This window comes from Lutra lutra, chromosome 9 (genome assembly GCF_902655055.1).
Source record: "Lutra lutra chromosome 9, mLutLut1.2, whole genome shotgun sequence".
Classification (NCBI taxonomy): domain Eukaryota; kingdom Metazoa; phylum Chordata; class Mammalia; order Carnivora; family Mustelidae; genus Lutra; species Lutra lutra.
The window spans coordinates 89326279-89347606 of record NC_062286.1 but is presented as its reverse complement, the minus strand read 5'-3'; the positions used below and the strand labels follow the sequence as shown (position 1 = coordinate 89347606).

The following is a 21328-nucleotide window of genomic DNA, read 5'->3' as shown; positions in this document are numbered from 1 at the left end:
CTTCATGACATTGAATTTGGCAATGATTTCTTGGATAGGATACCAAAGGAAGAGGCAAGAAAAAGTCAAAATAGAGAATTGGGACTACCTCAACATTAAAAACTTCTGTGCATCAAAGAACATAATCAAAAGAGTTAAAAAAGCAACTCATGGAAGGGGAGAAAATATTTGCAATGATGTATTTTATAAGGAGTAAATATACAGAATCTATAAAGAACTCATACAATTCAACCACAACAAAAACCCAACCAGATGTTTTTTTTAATTGGGCAAGAGATTTGAATAGACTTTTCTCCAAAGAAGGAACAGAAATGGCCAATAAGTACGTGAAAAGATGTTCAATATCATTAGTGATTAGAGAAATGCAAATCAAAATCAAAATGAGATACTACCTCACACAAGTTAGGATGGCTACTACTTAAAAACCAAAAAAAAAAGGGAAAATAACAGATGTTGGGGATACGGAGCAATTGGAAACCTTCTGCACTGTTGGTGGGAATATAAAATGGTGCACTATGAAAAACAGTATAGCCATGCTCAAAAAATAAAAAGCAGAGTTACCATGTGACCCACAATTCTATTTCTCAGTGTATCTAAAATAATTCAAAACAGGGACTCCAAGAGATACCTTTACACCCATGTTCACAGCAGCATTGTTCACGATAGCCCAAAGGTAGAAGCAACACAAATGTCTGTTGACAAATGAATAAGTAAAATGTGATAAATGTGATACATATACACAATAGAATATTATTCAGTCTTAAAAGACTTCTGAGGCCTCCAACATGAATAAGCCTTAAGGACATTACACTAAGTGAAGAAAGCAAGTCACAGACAAATACTGTATGATTAAACTTCATATGAGGTATCTGAAATCCCCAAATCCATAGGGACAGAAAGGAAAATGGTGGGTGCCTGGGGCTTGGGGCAGAGGGAAATGTGAAGTTAAAAAGTTTAGTTTTACAAGACAAATAGAGTTCTGGAGATGGTAGCACAACAATGTTAATGTAAAAATGAGGCTCCAAGCTGCAAAGTGAGGGACCTTGAATGACTGCGAAGGATTTGAATTCATCCTTTTCATTTTTCGGGTGTAGGAATGGAATTAAAGTCCCACAGATAAGAGACCAGAGAGCAGGACCCTAGCACACAGCTTACTACCGAAACAAAACAAGACAAAGAGAAAAAAAGAAAAAGCATAGTGAGTGCAAGTATAGTGAGAATAGACTGAAAGAAGTGACAGAAGTTAAGTGGGACACAGACAACGAAGTAGGTGGCACAATCACAGGAAGAGGATGAAGGGGAAATTCCAAGAAACATTTTAAAATAATTCCTGTTTTGCTGCAATAGAAGTCTGCAACTATCATTTATCTTGCTCTGGGTAGAGCTGAAGGCTGTGAAAATTCCCATATAAGGTAGTTTGTTCATGGTTATTTCCTCAAGCAGACATTATAGCTCCCATCTGAAAAAAGCATTAGGCATGTGAAAGAACGGGTTCTTTTGTCAACACCATGCATACATACATTAAAAGCTGTGGTTCCATTCTTAATGATTAGTAGATTTGCCAAGACATGTCATTCCCCTGACTAAATATGGTTCAGTATCTAGCACTTAATGCCACAGTTTTCCTGTGGTCATTACTAGTGGTGGTGATAAAAACTGGTATGACTTTACCACTCTCCATTAATGGCCCTTCAGTCAGTAATATGCCTTACATGATACGGTAATGACTTTCTTCTTTTTTTTAAGATATTATTTTTATGTAATCTCTATATCCATTGTAGGTCCTGAACTTAACAACCCAAAGATCAAGAGTCACATGTTCCGCTGACTGGTACCCTACATCTTTACTTTCTTAATTTTAATTTTTAATTTTTAAATTTTTTGATAAGACTTTATTTGTTTATTTGACACAGAGAGAAAGCACAAGCAAGGGGAGTGGTAGAGGGCAAAGGAGAAGCAGACTCCAGGTTGAGCAGGGAGCCCGATGAGGGACTCGATCCCAGGACCCCAAGATGACCAGAGCCAAAGGCAGATGCTTAACTGACTGAGCCACCCAGGGGCCCCCTTTACTTTCTTAATTTTAAATTTTTATTTAAGCATAGTTGACACGCAGTGTTTACATTAGTTTCAGGTATACAACAGAGTGACTTGACAACTCTGAACGTTCTGCTCCGTTTTTATTTGCTTTTAAAGAGCAGTCCTGCTTTTCGTGTATGTTTTTCTTCTATAGTTTTCCTAAGAGAAGCTGCTCTCTTGCCCCATCTTATTTCCTCCCAATGACTTCAAAGCAGAGCCTCTACCCTCAATTTTTTAGGATGAGTCCCAATACCTTTCTTGGACCCATGCTAATTTGGTGCCACTATCTACATGCAGCAACTTGAAATGTGGCTAGCCCAAATCAAGATGTGCTATAAGTGTAAAATGGACTTGGATTTCAAAGACTTAGCTCACAAAATGTAAAAAACCTCAACAGTTTCGATATGTTACATGATATGTACATAGTTTGGACATGAAACTGTTTGGTGTATGGAGATAAATATATTATGAAATTTAATTTTTCACCTTGGATGCCTGGGTGGCTCAGTCAGTTAATCATCTTCTGCCTGGCTCAGGTTAGGATCCCAGGGTCCTGCTTCTCCCTCTCTCTCTGCCCCTCTCCCCCACTCATTCATGCTCTCTCTTTCAAATAAATAAGATCTTTTAAAAAAATTAATTTCACCTGTTTATTTTTGTACATGGCTACTAGAAAATTTTAAACTGTACATGTGATACGGCTCATGTTATGTGTTTACTGGATGGCACCAATCTAGATAATACAGTAAACCTCGTTATGGAATAAAGAAAAGTAGCCCAGAAAAAAAGGGGCAGTGGAGGCCTGGACTTTGTCTCCTATTAGCCAGGATAAATTTCTTCACCTGCAGGACAGATTCTTCATCTACAAATGTGGGCATAATAAAACCCCCTCACAGGTTCAAGAACTAACAAATAGAAGGAAAGCCTTTAGCATTTACCAGCACAAAGTGTATTTCTCAGTAAATGTTACTTCCCTTTTCTTTGAAGGTCTTAGAAAGCCCAAGGACATGGTGAGTTGCTGATACAGTCATCTTGGGGTTCATGGAAAGTCTGGATCACAATTCTTTTTCCTTCCTTTCCACTCTAATTACTGCCATAGAATCACCCTTGCCAGGCAAGGCTGAGGGGTGTCTTCTAGGCAAAATCTATCCCCTTCCCCACACCTGCACTATTTATTCCTATTGTCCATTTACCTGCCATATTCTACCCTCCACCTCTCTACTGGTCCATGTGTTAATAAATCATTAAAATTAAGGTTAAAATTCTGGCTGTGGCTCATTTTCTTCTAAGGACCATTATCAATAGCTCATTGCTACTGACTAAATTTAAATGTAGCTTAGTTCTAATTTTAGCTACTTCATGTGTGTACACTCCATTCTCCTAAGATGCATGGATACATCCTTTATTTCCCACTAGTGTCTCATCAGATACACAATGAATGAAGGACTTTATAATGGTCTGAGATATAAGCAAAATCAAGCTGAACACTGACTTTCAATGACTGACCAGGCCAATCAGGATTACAGGGAATGAAAAGCAGTTTCTTTGACTAAGAAATCACATCTGATTTGGCAGTCTGGGTTTATTTCTGGCTGATTCATCTGTGAAAAATTCTCTTATGGTTTCCTTCAAGCTGTTGCTAATAGTGTGCTGAGCTGGCAACCCTGAAAATATTCCTCTCTTGGATGATGCTATTTTCTTATTTTCTACCCAACTTTTCCCAAATACTTCCCATTATTTATTATAAATACCAATCCACGTGAAAGTTTGGCTTAAAGAAGTTTATTACGTATATGCATCAATATGATCTAGCCTCTTATTATGTATATGCATCAATATGATCTAGCCTCTTGATCTTATCCCACCTCTAACAACTCCAGGTCACAGTGAGGCTGGGGGATGGAGAAGAAGGACCAGGTCCTGACAGATTTCCTCCCTTTAGAAGAGATGGGGGATGGTGACAGAATCAGAGGGGGAAAGGGACAGAACTGTGAGGGAAAGAAAACATAAGAGAAGGGGAAACAGATTTAAGAAAAAAAAGAACAAAAGAGAGAGAAGAAAATCTCTGCAATCAATGGTATTCAGGCAATGGGAGAGTTTAAAGAGGTCCACATTTGTTTAGAAAGAGAAAAATCACGAAGATCATCAAATACTCAACAAAATTTGGTTTCTTTCAACCTTGAGCTCTAGTAATTCTGGATCTTAAAGGAGACATGTCTGAATGATGCACAGTAAAATGAAAAACAAAGAGAGGAAACAGTTGGTGGTCCCTCAAAAAGTTAGACATAGGATTACCATATGGCTCAGCAATTCCAATTCTGGACATATACCCCAAAGAACTGAAAACTGGGATTCAAACATATATGTGTACTCTTCTGTTCACAACAGAATTATTCATAATGCTGAAAGGTGGGAACAACCCAAATGTCCTTTCACAGATGAATGGATAAACAAAATGTGGTATACCCATAGAATGCCATAATATTCATCTATAAAAAGGAAATAAGTTCTGACACATGCTACAATATGGATGAACCTCAAAAACATATACTAAGTGAAAGAAGCCAGATGCAGAAGGTCTTATGTTATATAAATCCACATATAAATACACAGGAGGCAAATTCATGAAAACAGAAAGTGTCTTAAAAGTTATCATGGCCAAGGAAGAAAGAATGGGGAATTAATGCTTAATGGAATATAGAGTATGTGTTTGGGATGATGAAAAGTTTTTAAAACAGATCTTGGCGATAGTTGCACAGCATCATGAATGTAATTAACGTCACTGATTTTTATACTTAAAAAGGGTTAAAATGGCATATTCTGTGGTATATGTATTTTATTATAACAAAAAAACAAGAGAGGAAGGAATGTTTCTTGACCACCTAAATCCCACCAAATATCTAGCCAGGATCCTTGTACATGTCAATTAATCATCACTAACTACTGATTAGGAATTATTGCCATTTACAGATGAGGAATCTTGTGACTGAGATATTTTATAATTTATTAAGAATCACACAAGTGGGGATCCCTGGGTGGTTGAATTGGTTAAGCGTCTGCCTTGGGCTCAGCTCATGATCCGGGGGTCCTGGGATCAAGTCTGCATGGGGAAATCCCTGCTCAGCGGGGAGTCTGCTTTTCCCTCTCTCTCTCCTCCCTGCTCCTCCAGCTTGTGCCCTCTCTGTCAAATAAATAAGTAAAATCTTAAAAAAAAAATCATATAGGGGCGCCTGGGTGGCTCAGTGGGTTAGGCCTCTGCCTTCAGCTCAGATCATGATCTCAGGGTCCTGGGATGGAGCCCCACGTTGGGCTCTCTGCCGGCAGGGAGTCTGTCTCCCTACCCGCCCCCCCTCCCCCGCCTACTTCTGATCTCTGTCAGATAAATAAATAAAATCTTTTTTTTAAAAAATCATACAAGTGGTAGAAGAAGATTTGAACCCACATCTGGTAGCTCTAAGACCCAGTCTTTCAACTATACCAAAGTGTTTAAAGGGTAAACATACTCAATGAATAAATACATGAACGAGAAAGGCAGCTTCTCCTTACAGGTCTGAAACTGTCAAATTAGTGACAAGAGAGATCATGAATGGCTGAATACTAGGTATCCAAATAGTTCCTCAGGCTGCAAAACTTCCTTTTGCATAGTTTTTAAGCCCCATAAATATATTGCTAAAAGAATATCTGCCTCTTCTCTCCCCTCCACCCAGAATATTTGGTAAAATTCATTATTCAATTTTTCAATTTTTCTATGTTCTATATATCCTATCCCAAACTCTCATCTGGGGTGGGAGAGTACCCATCCTCACCGTCAACAATACCACCATATACCTGAAGCAATTTTTGGTATATGGTACTTTCCTATACATCACCTCATTTAATTCAATTAGCCACTCGGTAGGACATCATCTCCATTCTGTAGACTGGCAAACTACGCCCCCGAAGTGAAACACTTACCTGGAGCTAAAATCTGACCTACTATAGACACTGGGTAGAGGCAGTTAAAGAGGCGCTCTTCCTATAATGCATCTTTCTTCTGAGAATGAATGGGCCAATCAATGTATTGATAAGAACTTTAAGGTAAGATGTAATTAAAAATCATGGTAAGGTCTCTGCATTAAAAATATATACATAAGACTAAAAACACTTTTTGAAGTTCCCCTAACAGCTTCATTTTTTTCTCTGGGAACTCCTAGAGCTGCTGACATCAAGAAACAGTCAAGAAGACGTAATACTCCTTGCTACCCACGGTAAAGCCCTGATTCAAGTGCCCATCACATCACTTGTTTGAGACCTGTAATGCAGGATGTTCACATATCTGTTCCTACCAACTGGAACTATTTCCCAGTCATCTTTGTATCCCCAGAACTGAACACAGTACTTAGCATGGAGCAAATGAGTCAAATGTCAACTGTGTGAAGGTAATGTGCTGATACATTCCATTCAGTTTTAACAATCTCCACTCTCTGATTCTCCAAGTCCATCCTCCACACTGCAATGTTACCATATCCCTTCCCTGCAAAATTACCCCAAAACTTTATATTGCATTCAGGACCAGTACTCCATGTGCACTCCCTATCACTTTTTAGAAAAATTTTTAATAGATTTTATTTGAGAGAAAGAGAGAGTGAGAGAGAGAGCATGAGAGGGGAGAGGGTCAGAGGGAGAAGCAGAGTCCCTGCTAAGCAGGGAGCCTGATCCGGCACTCAATCCCAGGATTCCAGGATCATGACCTAAGCCGAAGGCAGTTGCTTAACCAACTGAGCCACCCAGGCGTCCCTCCCTGTCACTCTTACCCCACAAACACATCTTACATCCTAGCACATTAGGTGCCTTTGAATTTTTTGGATTCATTCTATACTCATTTACGAGCACTCAGAGGTCTAGGCACTGGGGATACAAGAGGGAACATGAAAGACAAAGCCCCTGCTTCGTGGACCTTATAGTCTAGTGGGAAAGACATGGTATCTGAAAGAAAGAGGAACCAAGGGCAGGGCACACATCAAGTATGCCCTTGCAAACCAGAATAAGGACTCCAGGTTCCATTCTAGGTGAGATGGAAAGGCACTGGAAGATTCTGAACAGAGAAGTAAACTGACCTGCAAACCTTTGCTCAAGATTTCACCAGTGGTGGGGGGAGAAAAAAAAAGATTTCACCAGCTGTGGCTAGAAGAACACTCTTTTCCATCATTTTTAAATGTTGAAATTTATTCATTCTTTGAGGCCCAATTTAATAATCAGCTAAATGGTGCTGTCCCTGAGAATTACAGGTCACTTCTTTTGGTTATCCCCCAAAACTTGACAGTACTCATGTTGGTCTGATTATGCCTGGTTAGTTGTATGTAATTTTTTTTTTTTTTTTACACAACTGTGTATATGTTTACCCAAAGTATCTTATTCATTTTTTTTATTTTATAAGCCATGCACAGTGCCTTGTTGTTGCAAACTAAAGTATGTATCCTTTCTATTAAGACCAAAGCAAAGTGGTCATCCTCTTTTTAACTTTTTCTTTCTTGTCCTTGAATAAAAATAATTGTTTTCCTAATGTTATAACTATTCCATATTTTACAACTATGTGTTTCCATATAAAAAACATATATCTACAAATATATAACCTATATAAAATAAGAAAGTCCCTTATACATCACCCCATTCTATATCACAGCTATCTTCCCCTCAAGATTATAATACTCCTGGAGATTGACTGAGAAATAAATGTTTTCATAAATACCTTTAAATGTCTAAGGAAGTTCATTGTATAAGGCAGATCATGTGTAAGCCACAAGATCCTTTTAGGGGTAATAATCACTTCTCAATAAATGTCTTACAAATGTAGATTTGGTGCATTAAGGTTGCTTTTTAAATGGCCTGCTAGTTTTACACAGACTTATACAGGTTCATAAATAAGTCTCAAATAGTTATAGTTGCTCTTCCCACACCACAGCAAGACACATATTCACTAACCATAGTGTTAAACAGTATAGGATTGTTTAAGATCCTACACAGAATTTGGGTTAAAAGTATTTAATGTAATAAAATGATAAGAAACATTACTATAAAAATTCTCTATGTCTCTGCAGGACCATAAAGTATTATGGCACTAAACACTATCAAGGTTGTTAATGTTTTCTCTGCAAATAGAAGGGTATAGCCTCCCTTCCTCACACTCTTTGAAACCAATAAAACATGAAGTCCCTTTTACATATACTCAGTAATTAAACATGCACCCGCAGGAAGTTAAGAACCACAACCATTACACTTCGTAGCAGTGAAAAGAAAAATTTAATTAGTATGGCTAAAAGCTACTGCAACTTACCCAAGATTGTTCCTGTTATTGGATATGCAAGTTTATACGAATATCTTTTCGATGAATGTCTTCTCTCAAACTTCTACTCCCCTGCTTTAATAACTTTGTACACACAGCCCCAACTCTGCAAAAGCAAGTCGATATTCCAAGCACTTTAACTGATGTGCCTCCAGACTCTCTTACTCTCACCTTAAGAATAAAGCATCTCCTTTCTGATACTTCTGCTCTTGTTTTCACTCATTTATCAGGGCTTGGGCAACAAGTTCCAGATCAGTGAATTATCTTTAAAGGCTCCTGTTTCCTATACTGTATAGTACTTCCTCATCTTAACCTTGTGTCTGTTGCCTTGAGCTATATTTAAGCCAATGAAACCAAGTTGAGGGCTTTTTTCCTGCATTCAGACAAATCATGTGACATGGTGTGTTACACGATAACCCCAAAGCTCTGAAGCAATAAGGCAACACCCGTAAATGTCATAACTCATATCCTGTTAAGTTGTTTTATGTACCTTACTAAGTTAAGAAATTCATCCATAAACTTGTTGAAAGCATTTGTACTGTGCATAAAATATTTAGGGGGAAAAAAAAAACTGATCAGCACAGAAAGAGGTGGAACTTTCAAAAAAAGATGGCCTCTACCCTTTTGGATCTTAAAAGTATCTACATGTTTGAATTATTAGAGCTTTTTCTTCTTCTCTAATGTTTTACCACTTCAGTGTTGAGCGGCTGGCTTTATTTTCTCTTCCTGGTGGCTCAGCCCAAGTTTAGAGACAGGCAGGCCAAACTCCGGCAGACTGAGCAGGGGAAGCAGCTCCTTCAGTCCCAGATATCCTTGACAAACAGTGCAGGGAAGGAGTAGAGCCAATGCTAATGAGGCCTCACACACCCAACTGAGTCACCTCCCAGGACTCCTGGGTGCCAAGTTTCCACTGAGGAATTATAAAAGAATCTTTGGCTGAGATGGAGGAACTCAGGAACACTAATTACAGCCTTCCGCTTCCATAAATGATGACTTCCTTGCCCTGACTCACTGAGAATACTAAAAGGAAGTTCCTTAAGCAATTTCTTTATTATAAGGCAGTCAATTTTAGAATGATAACAGCATTTCTCAGTTATAGGTGAATCTTTAAAATCAAGAAGACAACGCCTCACCTTCGCTTGTTAAGCCAATACTAGAGACTGGGTACTGGCAGCATTGTGAGATGGTGACCGTCAGCAGAAGGGCAGAAGTGAAAGGCATCCTGAAAAGCCATCTACCCCACAGGGAAGCAGTCTGCTGTCTGGAGAGGTGAAAGAGCTCACCTAAGGCAACAGGCAGAGTGAACTCAACTTCAGGGTTCTGCGCAGCACTCCCAGGGGGCATCTCACAGGCTCTACTTTCATGGCTCACTCTAAAGTCCCACCATCAGAACTAGGTTTGGACTTCACACACAATACTCAACACTGTACAATTCCAGCCAGAGGACTCTTCTGGTCCTGATTTACTTACTTTCTTTTGGGGGTGTGTGAGTGGGATGTAGAAGGAAGCTGGAAATACAAAAGCTGTTTGTGGGTGAGAAGCAGCCACCCCCAATTCCCACCAGAGACAGGACTATACCAGATAGAAACCCTGGAAAGCAGCCACCATCACTCTTGGGAGAAGGAAAACAGAACAGAAGTCTTCTGAACAAGATTCCCAGCATATGGAATTCTCTTCAAGAAAGTAACTTATGTTACTGCAATTAAAATCTGAAAGAGGCAAACATCTGCCATTTCTTTGTGTCCCAGCTCTACTGATCACCATGCACTGTGAAGGAAATAGGGTGGTGTGATGGACAAAGGGGCACACATGCTTAGATCAGCAGAAGTCTACCTTAAGTCCTTCTAGCTACCATCTCATCCCCTCCTCCTCTCTTTGGACAAATTTTTCTAGGCAAGAGCAACCCAGAAAACATTTTTCAATCTTTATCTTACTTTTGACATTTATAAACAAGGTTTTCCTGGAAATTTTCAAATCAGTACCCTTGGGGGCGCCTGGGTGACTCAGTCGTTAAGCATCTGTCTTCAACTGAGGTCATGATCCCAGGTCCTGGGATTGAGCCCCATGCCACCAGGCTCCCTGCTCAGCGGGAAGCCTGCTTCTCCCTCCATCTCTACCCTGCTTATGTTCCCTCTCTTGCTGTCTCTCTGTGAAATAAATAAATAAAATCTTTAAAAAAATCAGTGCCCTTGGTCTCCAGGCCATTACACCATTACTCTTGTCTTTTTCATCATCCCTTTATTGTCTCCTCTACAGGATCTCCTTCCTCTGCCTGCCTTTTAGTGTAGCAATGTCTCTAATTCGAACTCTGGCTCTCTGCCTGTCTCATTATGCATATTCTCCCTGATGACTTCACCATCTCTCATGGGTCCTCTACTTCCTCCATGTTAGCAACACTGGCCAGACCTTGCTCTTGAACTCACAGTCATGCAACAATATGTCTGCTGGCTGCTTTCATGGGGACGTCCTAACTCAAAATAACTAAATATATCAGTCATTCCCTCCCTGCTGCCCACAGCCAGTTCTTTCCTTTTATGTGCCCTCTCTCAGGTATGGCAACATTATCAAACCAGTCACCCAAGCTAGGAATTCCCTGGTCACCCTTCTTACCTTCTTACCTACAAACATCTATTTCTGCTCATTTTAACTTTTAATGGATTTTCAAGTTTGTCCCTCTGCCCCATATCACTCTCATTTTCAGCGCTGTTACTGTTCCAGGCCTCATGATTACTCACTTGGTCTATGGCTGCAGCCTCTTAACTAGGTTCTCTACCTTCAACCAAATCCAGGAGACCCAACCAGCAACTCATCTAAAGAACCAGGGGTCTCTCTTAAACTCTACAATGGCTCTGAGCACAAAGGTAGGCCCCTTAAAGAAGCAAACGGGGCTTCTGGGTGGCTCAGCCATTAAGCATCTACCTTCGACTCAGGCCATGATCCTCTATCCTGGGATCGAGCCATGCATCAAGTCCCGCATCAGGCTCCCTGCTCAGCAGGAAGCCTCTCACACTCCCCTTGCTTGTGTTCCCTCTCTTGCTCTGTCTCTGTCAAATAAATAAATAAAATCTTAAAGAAAAAAAAAAAAGCAAACAAACCCTACATTCCCTGGCCTGCCAATCCTCATCTCTGGATACTCCCTGCCACTCACCTTATACAACCCAGCAGTGATACCTGCCATACAGGCCTCATCTTGATGCTGCTGCTTATGCTGGCTCCTCAGTCTGGAAGATCCTTCCATCTTCCCCTTGCTGATTCTAATATCCTTGTACAGCAGAAGTGAAGCATCACATCTTCAAAAAACCGTGTTCCAAACCTTCTCTAGTCCCATTCTCCGGTCTGCGTCAGGGACTCCTCGTCAGGGCTCCCGTGAGGCTCTCTCAATTGTAATAGCTTCTTTTTCTAACCCATGTAAGGGCAAGAACTGGGCTCCTACTTATCTTATGCCCTTCACACCTATGCCTTCCAAACACACAAGGAACTTAACGAAAGTTTAAACTGAGCGTGCAGGAGAGGCAGTAGTTCTTATCTTACAGATAAGGAAAATGATGCTCAGAGAGCGTACATCTGAAAAGCCATCCATGGAAAAGTCTAAGAAGGGAACTTAGAATGCAAAAATGTACTAGCTAAAATGAAGTCTTTTTCTTAAAAGCAGAAAGCCTCTCAAAGCTAAGCATGGTGAGAGCAGTGAATGTGTCTACATTTTTACTACTGCTACCCTAAAACCTGACAAGGTGTTATTTCACACACGGGGAATATTTAATAAATACTGGGTGGCTCGCTAAGACTGTATACAGATGGTCACTTTCACTTATATAATGTGCAGGAGTGGGTCTGCTTCTTTCCAGCAGATGGAGCTACAGTCCCATATGATCACCAGCTACAGTGGGTGACTGGTAAAAGAATCAGCCTCTTTCATCGATCCTTTTCCATGCTTCCTTTTTCCTTTATAAGTCTCACACAGACAAAAAGAAATCAGCAGGGGCGCCTGGGTGGCTCAGTGGGTTAAGCTACTGCCTTCGGCTCAGATCATAGTCTCAGAGTCCTGGGATCGAGGCCCATGTCGGGCTCTCTGCTCGGCAGAGAGCCTGCTTCCCCCTGCCTACCTGTGATCTCTCTCAGTCAAATAAATAAATAAAATCTTTAATTAAAAAAAAAAAAGAAATCAGCAGACATATTTTCCATAGAATATTCTCTGAATGGACACAGATCCATTTTGTAACTTTTTCAATGCCTTTGCATATCTTTTTCTCTCTGGCCTTTTAAAAAATCTGGGATAATCTCACCCAATTTGATTCATCCAAACTATGAATATCCAGACTAAATGTCTACATCTTTCTACATGCCTCTTAGGTCCTTCTTTATGAAACAAGTTTATAACCCAGCAAGTTCATCATGTTCATCCCTAGACACATGCTTTCCCTGGTGTCTCTGACCTATTTCACTTAAGAAAAATTAGTTTACCAATCAACTCTCACTTAAAAACATAATACAAAACAAAAACCTTTTCAATATATATTTTTATAAGATTTATTTTAGAGAGAGAGACAGCGGAGTGGAAGTGGAGAGGGAGCAAAAGTCTTACGCAGACTCTGCACTGAATCCCTATGCAGGGCTCAATCTCATGACCCTGAGATCACAACCTGAGCCAAAACCAAGAGTCAGATGCTTAACTGTCCCATCCAGGCACCCCTCAATATATCCTAATTGCTATCTTAAAGGCTCTGAGTTTCTAAACAGGATAAAAAAGAAATTAATACTACCTATGAGAGCACAGCTTACAGCAAAATCCTGAGCAAACTTCATTTTTTACTCAACTTAAAAATTTCATGGCATTCCTGAAAAATTTAGTGTTGACTGAAACTGTGCAAAGGTACTCCATGATTATATCTAAAATAGAATTGGGGGTGGCGCTTGAGTGGCTCAGTTGGTTAAGCGTCTGCCTTCAGCTCAGGTCATGATCTCCAGGTCCTGGGATGGAGCCCTGATCAAGCTCCCCGTTCAGCAGGGAGTCTGCTTCTCTCTCTCTACCTCTGTCCCTCCCCACCACTTGTTCACTCCCAAATAAATAAATAAAATCTTTTGAAAAAACAGAAATAGCTGCTTTGCTCAGATAATTATAAAAGTTTTTCTTTTTTCTTTTTAACGTGCACCAAAGTCGATGACATCTAACATCCCTGGCCCTAGCTAACTCAATGTCTATGTGCCCCGTGCCCAAAACATCAAGGTAACAAAAAAATACCCTACAAGTTCCCAGTTGCTCCTTAGGGAACAATTCTAGCCCTACTGAGAACTACTAACCCACAGGATTTCTGAGGCCATTAAGCTACCTAATGGCAAAAATGTTAATTAAAGTATCTGAAGGGGGGTGCCTGGGTGGCTCAGTGGGTTAAAGCCTCTGCCTTCCGTTCAGGTCCTGATCCCAGGGTCCTGAGATCAAGTCCCAAATCGGGCTCTCTGCTTCCCCCTCTCTATCTGCTGTCTCTCTACCTACTTGTGATCTCTGTCTGTCAAATAAATAAATAAATAAAATCTTAAAAAAAAAAAAAAAGTATCTGAAGGAACCACCTGTCAGGGTGTGATGTGAACCACGACACTATACTATTGTGTATAGAATACACATCAATATATATATATACACATATAGTATACACATCAGGGTGTGATGTGAACCACGACACGAATACTATTAAAGCACTGTAACTAAAAAACTTCCAATTACAATTTAAACTTTTTAATCAAGTAAGCCCCCAATTTTCAAGTATTTTCAAACTCAGATGAAATTATGTCCAAAAAATAGTGTCATGGAAAAGGCTTGCCTAATCAAAATAATATCTAAGAAAGATCCTAAACAGCAATACTTGGTCCTAAATGTTCCTAGCTCTGGGAGTCTTTTTGAGATTGAGCAAGGTACAATCCCCTATATCCACTCAGACCTGAAAGTTTCCAAAGTGTAAGAGCATGAGAGAGGGATGCAGCTTGTAAATTTCCATGGCAATATTGTGGGAAGACTCTAGCTGTCCAAGGACATGACAGGAAAGGGATAATCCTAACATCTGTCCCTATATCAGAGTGAGAGGACCCTGATGGCGGAACTGGAATCCCAGAAATAACCAAGTGTGCTTAAGTTAAACATGATCCTGCTTAGGTATGTCAACTGAACAAACACTTCAAAACTGAATGAAAGCCCTGTTCCCTGCCTGAAACTAGGTCTTCTCCACACAAAGCACCACCATTTAGTCACTCATCCTCAGGACTCATCCTCAACTCCTCAAACATCCCCACAAACCCCCCAATGTCCAACTGCGAAGTCCTTTCTTTTCTGCCTTTTGATTATCTTGGGTCTATTCACATCTTTATCTCCCTGTGGACAATATCTACTTCTGGCACCATCAGTCTGCCCTTAGATTACTATAATATCATCTAACAGGTCTCTGGATTTCCACTCTTTCCTGATCACAGTCTGCACCCCCTTTACATACAGTTGCAACACTGCCTTTGAGTCAGTGCACCTCCCTTCCTCTACTCTCTGTTTCAGATCTAGCACTCCTGATCACGGAACAGGCAACTAACTAGACAGTGTTTCTTCTTATCCCTGGCCACGGGGACTGGTTCTGGTTTGGGCACTGGATCTGAAGTAAGCTAATCAGATTCTATTTTTCGATAATTAGAAATCTGAGTAGAGACTAAATCTCAGCAGGTAGAGTAAGTCAACTAATGGTATCACCCTAGAGAGAAGACCCGCAGGTTGTCTGCAGAGAGGCCAAGAGTTGCTCTAGCTGTTTATCCTCTCAGAGACCTCGATGTTTGGCTCTTTCTCCAGTCCCCTGAGACTCTTTCCAATAAATCCCTTTTCGCTCATGTTTGCCAGAGTCAATTCCTGTTATCCATAACCAAGGAACTTAAGTGACAATAAGAGCAGTCTCAACCTGACACAAGACCCTTCCTGATCTAATATGCCCCTGCTCCCACTTCCACTGCCAAGGTCCACTTCCCACTTTACACACTCCGAGCCAACTATGGGGATCTGCCGCACCTCAGCATCTTTTGTTCTCGTCCCTTCTGTTCTTCCTGCCTAGAATGGCATCTCTGGATGAATCTCATCATCAGGTGGGATGCAGCCCAGATGTCACTTCCTCTGGGAAAATTTCACTTAAGCCCCTCAGACTACTTATGCTCTCATAGGGCCTGGTACTAATACTCCTGAAAAAAAGCTTAAGGCCCCACAATTTGTTGCCCCATTCCTTATTAGTTTAAACCCAAACAGAAGTTTATTACAAGTGGTGATTCTTACACACAAATGTATCCCCACACCTATGTGCACGCCTGCCAGAGAGCAGATTCTCAGCCTCAAAGAAATGAACAAATTAAGAAATTAGAAGTTTAAAAATAAATATTTTCAGGGCATCTGGGTGTGTCCAAATCTTGGTTTCAACTCAGGTCATGATCTCGGGGTTGTGAGATTAAACCCTACATCAGGTTCCGCACTGAGCATGGAGTCTGCTTGAGGTTCTCTCTCCCTCTCCCTCTGCCCCTCCTACTCATGTTCTCCCTCTCCTCTCTCTCTAAAATAAATAAATAAATCTTTAAAAATTAATGAATTAATTTCTTTGGAATCAAGAGGTCCTGCACATTCCATGTTAAATTCATTTTAATATTAATTCACATTCAAAATAATTTAATTATGTGTTCGCTTTGTGAAAATTCATCAACCTGTGTGCTTAAGATTTGTGTACGCTTTTGTATGTATATTAAACATTAACAAAAAATTTTAAATGCATTTAACATACCTGAAAACCACAGCTTTAGACTAGTAATAAGTTCAATATGCATGGAAACACCAAATAATGGTGGAAGGTGCCCTGATTACAAGTAAAAGACTCTGGGTTACTATTTCTTAACTGCACCACTTATTAGCTGTGACATCTTGGTTCAGGCAAAATATCTGACATTCATGGGGCGCCTGGGTGGTTCAGTGGGTTAAAGCCTCTGCCTTCAGCTCAGGTCATGATCCCAGGGTCCTGGGATCAAGCCCCAAATAGGGCTCTCTGCTCAGCAGGGAGCCTGCTTCCTCCTCTCTCTCTGCCTGCCTCTCTGCCTACTTGTGATCTCTGTCAAATAAATAAACAAAATCGTTAAAAAAATTTTAAAAAAATTTGATATTCAGCTTTAGCAACTACAAAATGGGATAATAACCATTCTGTTTAAATCTCAGGCTACACAAAGATAAAATGAAATCATAAACATAAAAAGCCAAATAAGCTGTTTTTGTCACAAAATTCTGTATAATTTCAAAGAGAGTTTTAGCTGAAAAATAAAAATCAGTTCTATAAAAATACTACACTTTGGCCTGAAATTGCCTGCAAAATCCCATGAATGCATACCAAAAAAGGTGATATGGGATAATGAATCCAAGGTGCTAACCTGAAATTCAAGACTGAATTTATTCTTGAGGAAGGAAAAAAGGACACCTCTACAGCATCATGTTTTTTGGGCACCGGATTAAAACATTATTTATATTTCATGAACTAAAATAAACATTTCTCATACTTATGACAGCTGTGATGCTTTTGAGAGTTCAGCCAAAGCATTAAGCCTTCTGGTTAAAGGAACCTCTGTGAATGGGGGGCAGGAAAGCAGAGATATTTCATACTCCACATGGTAAAGATCCTATCAGACCACCAAGTTATACTGTTAACTTTAATATTGCAAAACTATTTCAGAATAAAAGTGCTTTTATTTAAAGAGAATATATAACAAAATAGGATTGAGTATATGGTTAGAAATACATGAAAAGTTTTACAAACTCAAGAGCAAAGGATGTGTTCTGTTAAAAACTGAAGACGGAAGATGAACTGAGTCATAATTAGAAATTATTGGTGACCAACTGGCAATTTATTATATACTTCCCTACAGTGTCAAAACATGTACAAGCTGGTAAGTGCAATTCAACAGTCACTTGGTAAGAAGGAAAAATAGATACATTTTATTTCCCAAGAAAAAAGAGCTTTTCTTTTTTTTTCTTTAAGATTTTATTTATTTATTTGACAGAGAAAGAGATCACAAGTAAGCAGAGAGGCAGGCAGAGAGAGACGGGGAAGCAGGCTCTCTCCTGAGCAGAGAGCCCGATGCGGGGCTCTATTCCAGGACCCTGAGATCACGACCTGAGCCAAAGGCAAAGGCTTAACCCACTGAGCCACCCAGGCGGCCCAGCTTTTCATTTTTTAAGAGCTGCATTTTAAGTTCCCCAAAATGCTAAACAGTAGTTTAAAAACACATGAAGCACCATTTTCCTTGTACTTAAAAAGTGAAGTATTATAATACAGAGAAATTGTTATTTGTTTAGAATGTGAATGGGTAGGGGCACCTGGGTGTCTCGGTTTGTTAAGTGTCTGCCTTTGGCTCAGGTCATGATCATGGGGTCCTCGGATAGAGTCCCATGTTGGGCTCCCTGCTCGGTGGGGAGCCTGCTTCTCTGTCTCTCCACTTGTTCTCTCTCTCTCTCTCAAATAAAAATCTTTTTTAAAAAAAATATAAATGGGTAAAAACAGTAAAAATTAACTTTTGAGCCAATGCAAGTGTTAACTTATTATTACTCACTTTGTACCACTAAAACAGAGGGGTGAGTGGCAAACAAATACCTGTAAATTGAAAACTTCCCTTCATTTCCATTTCAACAAATGTGTAGCCAGTGATTACCACGTAACTTATTGTTGAGGGCACAGGGCACTAAGGATGAATAAAAAAAGCTCCTGGCCCAGAGTAACTTCCCAGACTATTAGATACATAAAACGCACATCACAATATTCTAAGAAATAGCTGAGGTAGTGTTGGCAAGGAGCTGTAGCATAGAGCAGCAGAAAGAGAGGCTTTAGAGAGTAACTGACTGAAGGGAGTCTATATTGGTTTTACCCACAATGCAAAGGGAGGGAAAGAAAAATTCTCAGGGAAGGGAATAACAAAAAAGCACCACCTGCTAGTACCTGCTAGTACAGTGTGCTAAGACCCAGGAAACAAAAAGGAGACAGTTTCACTGCTTTTAACGAGTTTACGGTTTAAGGGAGACAAGGAATGGTCATCGATTATGCAACAATATGTTCGGTGTACTGACAGTTCTGAGAAATCATAATTGTATCCTGAGAAGTTCAAACCCATTTTCAAGAAAATCTGGATATATGAGTCAAGATCAAACCACAGGGTCAGGAAGTGTGAGGCAGTAACAGAAATGAGTGTCCTTATTCGGGGTGGTCAAAAAACTCCTGTTAGGAAGCACTTTTCTCCCTAAGCAAAGGGAGCGCTCCCTGTCCTTTGAGTACTGATATCTCTATCTCTCTCTCTCTCGGACATTTACCATATGCTGCCATGTATCAAAATAAATCCAGACACATGTTAACTAGACTTACTGCAGTGATCACTTTGTAATATATACAAATATTTTTTAAGTATTATGTTACACACCTGAAACTAATATAGTATGTCCATTATAACTCAATATAAATAATTAAATGAAGGGAGAAAGGGAAGGAGAGAGAGAGCGAGGAGGGAAGGAAAGAAAAAAAGAAAGAACAAAAGAAGAGAGGAAAAGAGAAGAGAAAGCAAGTGAACGAGCTTACTTTACTTCTCCCTACTAGATTACAATCTAGATCAAGAGGTTTGTTCCTTACCTTAAATTGAATGATAATTGGGACTGACTTGCTATCGAAAGTTCTAATCCAATCTCCTCACAGGACAAATAAAACCTAGTACCCAGTAGCTCTTGCTCTCGTGGGTAAATCCTAAAACCTTATTAAAAAACAGAGCTAGGTGTGCCTGGGTGGCACAGCTGGTAGGTGTCCAACATGTGTTTCAGTTCAGGCCATGATCTTGAGCACAGAGTCTGCTAAATAGTCTCTCTGTGTCCCCCTCTGCCCTTCCTGCTCCTGCTCTCTCTCTCTCAAATAAATCTTTAAAAAAGCTAAAATGATTAGGGAAAACCAATAATGGATAATTACCCTCTGTTACTGCTGTAATTCTAACATTAACATCAAGACCAGGCCTCTCCCCCACATCCCATCCCTCATCTAGAATCCTGGCCTCAGCTGCTCTTGGTTCCTAATGCAGGTGTAGAGCACATGTGCCTATTTACATTGTCTTGTTTTTTTCTGCACTGTTAGCAGTCTCTTTTGAGTTGGTTTTGGCTATAGAATCAAAACTGCTATATCCTATGCTTATCCAAATATCCAAAAGGAATACGACGGCACTGACACACACATGCACACAAGACGACAGACTAAATAACCCCGATGACTCAAGACTGACTTCTGGAATAGTCATTACAAATCAAACCATGAAATTCTTTAAAGAAAAAAATAATGCCTAAGGGAAGATGGGGAAAAGGAGAGCTGTAGCTAAAGCTAGACCTGTGAAAGTCAGTGTTCAGTCCAGTCCAGCAGCCTGATGACAACATTATCAAATGTAGGAATAAGAAGTCAGGGAAGAGACGGTATGGAGAACTACATCAGAGCAAAATGGCCCCCAGGAGATTTCAAGGAGAAATGTTTTCTAATGAAAAAGAAAGGAAAGAACCAAAAACATCTGGATGGCTAACATAGCTTTAAACAAAGAAGTAACTGTCAGTGCCTGCTATGTGTAGGTTCTCGGTGATCCTTAAGGGCAAGTAAAACAATTCAGTATTTTAAGCTAACTTTGGGAGGACTCAGGTTTTCCTGTCATCAAGGCCAAGCTTGCTGACCTCTGTTTTTATTGTTTGAAGAATGGTTAGTTCACTAAAAGTATATGACTATGTTTGGCGGGGGTGGTGGTGGTGGTGGAAATACACACACACACACACACACACACACACACAACTCCAGGTTTAAAAATCCCACCTCCATTCTCACAACCTTGGATGTGAGATGTTATAAACAATAAAGCAAGCTAACAGAGAAAAATGACAGGAGAAATTATTTTACATGATCAATAACTCCAAAGGTGTTAGGCTTATCACCAAGGGAATGCACAAGAGATAATATATATTCTAAGAAAGTAAGAGTATTCCTCACTAAATGGGGATGTACATTTACAAATTATTAATTTTTTTAAAAGATTTTATTTATTTGACAGAGATCACAAGTAGGCAGAGAGGCAGGCGGAGAGAGAGAGGGGGAAGCAGGCTCCCTGCTGAGCAAAGAGCCTGATGTGGGGCTTGATCCCAGGACCCTGAGATCATGACCTGAGCCGAAGGCAGAGGCTCAAACCACTGAGCCACCCAGGCACCCCCAAATTATTAAATTTTGATATAAAAATCAGCAAGACATGGGAGGTGGGGAGAGCAGGATGAAAAGGCAGAGCACAGAGGATTTTTAGGGCAGTGAAAATAATCTGTATAATACCATAATGATGGATACATGTCATTATAATATTTGTCACAACCCATAAGACATGAATGACAACATACCACTCCTCCTCCCCAACACAATCTGGGGTTGATAGAGGAGGTGACAGGCAGAAAGGAGTCCAAGGTTCAGCAGCTATGACTGTAAGTAAGGTGCAAGGTGTACAAGAGCACCTGGTATGGCGCTGGGGCGGGCGGGGGGGCAAACAGACCAGGCTGGGCCACTCACTGCTGACAAAATTCAAAGGCAGAGAGAGGAGTAGTGTTGAAACAAGAAAGGAATTTATTTCAGTGAGGTCAACACCAGGAATACAGCTGATTAATGTCTTAAAGATTGTCTCCAAAGTGCTTAAAATATGTACAGGTCTATGTAAGGAAAATGTGCGACAAAAGTTGGTGGGTACATGCAGGTGGGAAGTAAAGGTCAGTTCGATCACTGTTGTGGGTCAGTCATAAGGATCTTGCTGGCTCAGGGCAATCCTTATTGCTTGAGGGGTAGTTTCAGTTCCCCACATGGGATGCTTTGCTTGCAGGATCTTTTGCCTGAGTTAAGAGATAAGCTG

The 21328-nt window shown here is 40.2% G+C and overlaps 1 protein-coding gene across 3 annotated transcripts in view; it reads right to left on the bottom strand.

The window, feature by feature from the left end:
• The window catches only part of LIMS1 (LIM zinc finger domain containing 1), a 145230-nt gene that overhangs the window by 79437 nt on the left and 44465 nt on the right, over positions 1-21328 (bottom strand). The window contains exon 2 of one of the 3 annotated variants that reach the window (XM_047745303.1): positions 8387-8501. The exons of the other annotated variants lie outside the window; for them this stretch is intronic. The gene's annotated coding sequence lies outside the window, so the exon portion shown is untranslated. The remainder of the gene's footprint in view (positions 1-8386; positions 8502-21328) is intronic. 3 annotated transcript variants of the gene reach the window in all.